Below are 6,392 nucleotides of genomic sequence, written 5' to 3'. Positions count from 1 at the left end.
AAATACTTAATCTTTTTAGTTACTCCATACTTTCGAAATTACACTGTTTATTATTCATAATTCGTGTTCAAAATGAGATCCCCTATTTCGTATACAAATACGCATTCTTTTTCTTAATTCACTTTTTACTACAACACTACTCAAGCTATGTCGAATAGAATTTGCAGCATTCATTATTCTTGTTTTGAGTTCTTCAATTGTTTGTACTGGTTTGCCACAATATTGGTGGAAACTGTAGGGTCCTCTCGAAAATGACGAATAATTACATCTTCTTCATCTGGAGAACGGACACGAGGGCGTCCGGAATCAGATTGTCTCCTTTGCACGCGACCAGTTTCTCTAATTCGACGATACACACCAATAAAGACACTATTGTCAGGTGTCCGGCGATCCGGAAATCGACGATTATACTCACGACGAGCAGCTGCGGCGTCACCGTTACAATATCCATAGCAAAATAAGATGTCAGCGTATTCCTCATTAGAGTACGGACGACGAGAAGAATTTTGTTCTGCAGCCATAATAGTCCTTTTTACGCGCCAAGTTATCATAAACACAAATCACAAATTCCTTTTAGCTAGCCGAGTCACGAAGTTGTAAGAAACAGAGTCCAGTAAACGAAGCGGTTTTTTTTCAAAAATTTAAGAGATGAATATTCACTAAAGCGCGTCCACACTATACGAGCAGTGCAAGTACAGTGAGTTAATACTCACTGTACTTGCACCCCGTAATTGTACCCCGACAAGGTTTTATTACTCTTATTCCTAAAAGAAATGAGATAAAAGGAAATTAGAAAAAATGACGGTAAATTCAAAGGAATTGATAATAGTATTCCACAAACAGCTCTGGTTTATCTCTCCTTTTTTACCTATTACCCCTATTAAAAATAATCTTTAACTACTTTGCATTGAGGTCCTTTTGTCTTTGATCCAGATTTAATTTCTTAACAATAGCATTTCTTAGAATTTCCTACCTGGTCTCTTTGTTATCTAATTTTCTCCTGAGTTTATGATTGTTACTGTACTTTTTATGTACCGATGGATAGCTAAGGAAACGCAGATGTTTTTAAAATGATCCGCACGATAAGAGCCATAGTGATTTTTACAAAAAAATTGCGAGTAACTTAAAGAATCAAAATTAAAAATCGAAAAGTTGTACAGTTTTGGATCTGTAATTTAAAAACGCTTGAGGATTGTTTTTGTTTTATAACTGGTTATTATTAACTAGGATGTACCCTAGCAAGAAATACAAAAAAAAATAGGGAAAATACGTTGATTTTTTTTTTATTGAATTTTAGAATCTTAAACATCCTTTAAATAAAAAAAATATTAAAAAATTAATAACTCGAAAACGATACACTTTTGCATAAGCATTTTGGGGGTCATTTGATAGCTATTGTCCTGAACTATAACCCTTTAAAAGGATCGTGACATATTACCCTGTAACCTGTATAACATATTATTCCGTCAGTTCATGTAATTCATAAATGCACGAATAGAAAATGATTGAATTAATATACTGAAGTACTATTGACCTCACCTCATCAGGACTGTTTATACATCATTATGTCAATCTTTAATAGCATACTGTATAAATGTATGGGGTGGTTCTAACTCAACGCACATAATTGAAGTTGAAAGAGCTCAAAGAATGATACTTAAAGTAGCTCTCTCTAAGCCACGCATATTTCCTACTGTAGACCTATATAGGCAAGCAAATGTTCTAGCAGTCAGAAAACTTTACATTTTGAACGTCATTTTAAAAAAAAACACAGGATTAAGGCCTTACTGATTGATATAGCTGACTAGAAGATCTTATGAAGTATGTAAATCTGTAATGGTCAAAAAAAATAAATAGTTTCTTACTCAAGAGGGGGAGCCAGGAGACCCTTAGCACAGGGCAACCTAGTTTGGGTTCCTGTCTCACACATATAACTGTATTTATATATATTATAAAAAAAAAATGTAAACATTATTGTATGTGGGAGAGAATAAATTTATTATTATTATTATTGAGGGTATTAATTAAAAGATGTTATTATAATATAATGAAAAACGTTGTCTGTAAACATAATAAGTCTCTTTATACGTTGACAAATCCATAGTAAACTGAAACATTACAACTTTACAACTACCCCATCTTTTTCTTAACTCAGTCGCTGAGCCATGGGGCTTTGTTGAGACGAGAGGACTACGGAAAAAAATATAATTATTCTATTATCATATTAAAATTGAAAGAACTACACCGTATTCTTTATAATATTGGCTAAATAATGGGTAGCAAGAAAAAAGTATAAAAATTAAATTGTAAGGCACGCGCGGATTTTACATATTTTACATCTGAAATTTTGCAGGCACGCATTTAACCAATGAGATACAATACAAACATTCACCAACCGATCTGCAGCCGTCTTATCTTTTTTTCAATAGGTAGAAACCTTCAGAAGGGTTCCCACTTCCCGGCTTCCTATGGGGAAATTATGTGGGATTCCTACAAACTACAATCCCTGCATTGGCCGTCGTCGACACGGCGGTGATTATATATCCTCTCTATCTATCTATGGAACCTTCTTGATATATTTGATTAGAGGGCTAATCAAATATATCAAGAAGGTTCCATAGACAATTACTATTTTTATTAAGTAGTTAGACAACCACATTATAATCACATGTAGCATCATATACTATTGTGTCTCCTTATTGCTAAGTACTTACCTAAATTGTAAGTAACTTTTTACATTTGTTTCGTATATACCTACTAATGAATGCATGAAACAGTGTTTATGGATTATTATGACAAATTTATTCAGATAAGCGTATTTTCGTTTATGTAAATGCTTAAGATGTAAAGCGAGTTTTGAGTATGTTTAAATTCCACGCATTTTCCTTAAAGAGAGGCTTTATAAACAATTTATGAAATCCATTTGCTATTTTCCACAGGCAGCGAGAAGACACAAATTGGCAAACAGACAGGCATTAGGTACTTTAAGCAATTATGTATATGTATATGAGTAGGTAGGAATTTAGAAAGAAAATCTTATATGGGAATGACATTATGCTCATGCTCACTTATTGCCGCAATACTACGCAATACTTTTACTAGGACAAACATTAGCGAAATAGCCTTTATTTACACGCATTTGGCAAATTACATCAAGTGCTGGACAATTTTTCGAAGATGAACGCGATCGCCACAGAAAAAGCATTTCCGTTTAAAATTAGTTCCTCTTTTATTACTATTTGTCCTGGTCATATTAAGATGTTTCTGGTCGGACAAGAGTAGTAGCTTTAGGACTTCTAGAGACAAGGCTTGATTGTAAGCGTCATCGAGTGATAAGTTTAGTTTTTTCAAGTAAACATTGCCTTATTTTATTGGACTGAATTCCGGAAATAAATGCGTCATGTATGTTTTTAATTTTTTTCCGCGAATAGCTTTAAAGCTTGTAAAAAGTTGTCATCGACTCTTCAATTTGCTGTTTACTCGTAGCTAGCGTGTCTGGCAAAAATTATATTTTTTGGTTTTATAAATCCATTTATCCATTTATCCAATATGTCCAGTGCCGTTTCATATTTCAAACATTCGTTTATATAGGTAAATATATTTGATGAAACATGGTTAATTAGTAAATCCATTTTTTTATGAGAAGTGAGTACCTTTTTAGTTGTGTGAAGTAAATCAGAAGACGATAGAAAGCTTTCAAATGTTATTTTCCAATGTTCTCAATGTTTCGCTGCGGAACTACTGCGGAATTACTGGTGGTAGGGCTTTGTGCAAGCTCGTCTGGGTAGGTACCACCCACTCATCAGATATTCTACCGCAAAACAGCAATACTTGATATTGTTGTGTTCCGGTTTGAAGGGTGAGTGAGCCAGTATAATTACAGACACAAGGGACATAAAATCTTAGTTCCCAAGGTTGGTGGCGCATTGGATATGTAAGCGATGGTTGACATTTCTTACAATGCCAATGTCTAAGAGCGTTGGTGATCACTTACCATCAGGTGGCCCATATGCTCGTCCGCTTTCCTATTCTATAAAAAAAAAAAAAAAGGGATCAACATCTAAACGATCAGGTCTTAAGTATTTATACATTTTGTAAATACATTAAATCATTATGTAGAATAAATTGTAAGACTTGAATTGAAGGTTTAATATCACTACAAACTATAAAATAATACTTAGAATAGTTTGGGGTAAAAAGAAAATTGCCGTAATATACACTTCTTATATAAAAAATAGTACTGCTGGTGAATGTTTGTATGTATTTAATACGCTCATGTATTTTTTATCCGATTGAGTTGAAATATAGATACCAAATATTGAATTGTTCTTGGTAATTGTATGAAGCTTTCTGTATTATTATTACAACCAGGCTTTTGTCTAGTATATCTCTTCATATTATAGGTATTCATTACTGTAAGGCTATCTCTATCTGGCACGTATCATACTATTAGTCTTCTGGCGTCTAATCTAAGACATTGATGTTCCCATAGACATTTAATACTTTTTAACAAGGTACGCATTTTTCTTACAGTTTCTGGCACAGTATAATAGTTGTACCTACTTTGGATCTTCACTAGATACGAGCGTTTCTAATGAAAATGTTGTTTATGTAAAATAATAATAATATTGAAACGGTATTGCAACGCGTGACGAACGTTAATAGCTAGTCAGTCAATAAATATAATCAGAAAACAATCCAATGACAGAACATTTTTCTTCATTATGACTCACTTAAGATTTAAATTTAAATACAAGAAGATGTCTGAGTTTAAAATCAGCTAAGAACTAAAGTCTAATGTAAGCAGAACTCGCGGCAAAGTTTTAAGCCTCGAATAACTAAAATTAAAACCTCGGTAAGACTTGCTTCCATTTCTCATCGTATACTTATGATATACTTTAAACTTTCTGTGAGCTGTTATTTTTCAAATCTTTATTAGACTTTAAAATCGTAAAACAAAAGTGAGGTTTTTATTTACGTATTTAGTTTTTTGTATCTATAGTTTTCTCTTGACAATATTGTATGCTTTTGTTGCAAGTCATCTTATAATATTAAATGATCAATTCTCGTATATAAATTTGCTAGCTAATCGTGCCGGCTTCGCACAGATAGATAAGAGGATTTTTTTTTTATAAAATAGGAAGGCGGACGAGCATATGGGCCACCTGATGGTAAGTGGTCACTATAGACATCGGCATTGTAAGAAATGTTAACCATCGCTTACATCACCAATGCGCCACCAACCTTGGGAACTAAGATGTTATGTCCCTTGTGCCTGTAATTACACTGGCTCACTCACCCTTCACACCGGAACACAATAATACCAAGTACTGCTGTTTTGCGGTAGAATATCTGTGGGTGGTACCTTCCCAGACGAGCTTGCACAAAGCTCTAACACCAGTATTTTGGATTAGTTTTGCGTAAAATCCGTTCTTAGTGAGCGTCTACGTCAGAACTGTGACAAATTTTAAGTCAATCGGGCGGATAGTTAGGAGATCTCGTGATCAGTGGTTTCGCTGATATATATAGAGATTTCGTTTATTTCGGAAATGGCTCTAATGGTTTAGCTCAAATTATATATATATTTTTTGTTTTTTATTATTTCTTGAAAAAACAAAAAAAATCTTTTGCAAAATATCTATATTATAATTAATGATCTTTATAAGTATGTATTTACAAAAGAAAAGTAGAATTTGTAGTATATCAGTTGTTTGGTTTCCATAGTACAAGCTCTGTTTAGTTTAAGATCAGATGGCCGTGTCTGAATAATGTCCCAGGGTATTATATATAATTATTATTAGAACCATGTATTGTGCCTGATACTAAAAAAATGTAACACAGCATTTTTTGTTCTTTATTTATCCCAAGATTTGACAACGTATTTTATTTAATTAATTTATTTATAAATTATTAACATTGTCCATCAATTTTATCAAGTGCTTAGATCAGCTACATGACATTAACAATGAATATTGGTATTAGTTTATACATTACAAATTATACAGGGACTAATTAATTAGACAATCAAATTCATTATGCAAAGTGTAGCGAATTACATATAACGCACCATTTCAAGACAGAGGCGTGATCTCCAGACTGGATATTTTTCTATATTGTGAATTGTTGTTGGCCCTACTAACCTTGACAATCTCACCTTTTGAGGGGTGGAGTACTGAGCCAATACAGTTAGTAGACGAAAGCCAAAGGTGTGTCTTGTAAGAACACACGACTAGGGCTTAAGACGTTGTCGTAATGGTCGAGACACTATAGTGCAATGTCGTCGTATGTATATCGTTTTTATGTTGTCTTATTTTTATATCTAGATTTTAAATTTGTCGTTGTTTTAAATTGTATAAGTACGTAATTTATAAACGAAACAGATATTATCTCAA

Source organism: Nymphalis io, chromosome 6, assembly GCF_905147045.1.
Source record: "Nymphalis io chromosome 6, ilAglIoxx1.1, whole genome shotgun sequence".
NCBI lineage: Eukaryota > Metazoa > Arthropoda > Insecta > Lepidoptera > Nymphalidae > Nymphalis > Nymphalis io.
The sequence above is the reverse complement of the archived record's forward strand: the minus strand, read 5'-3'. Positions refer to the sequence as shown.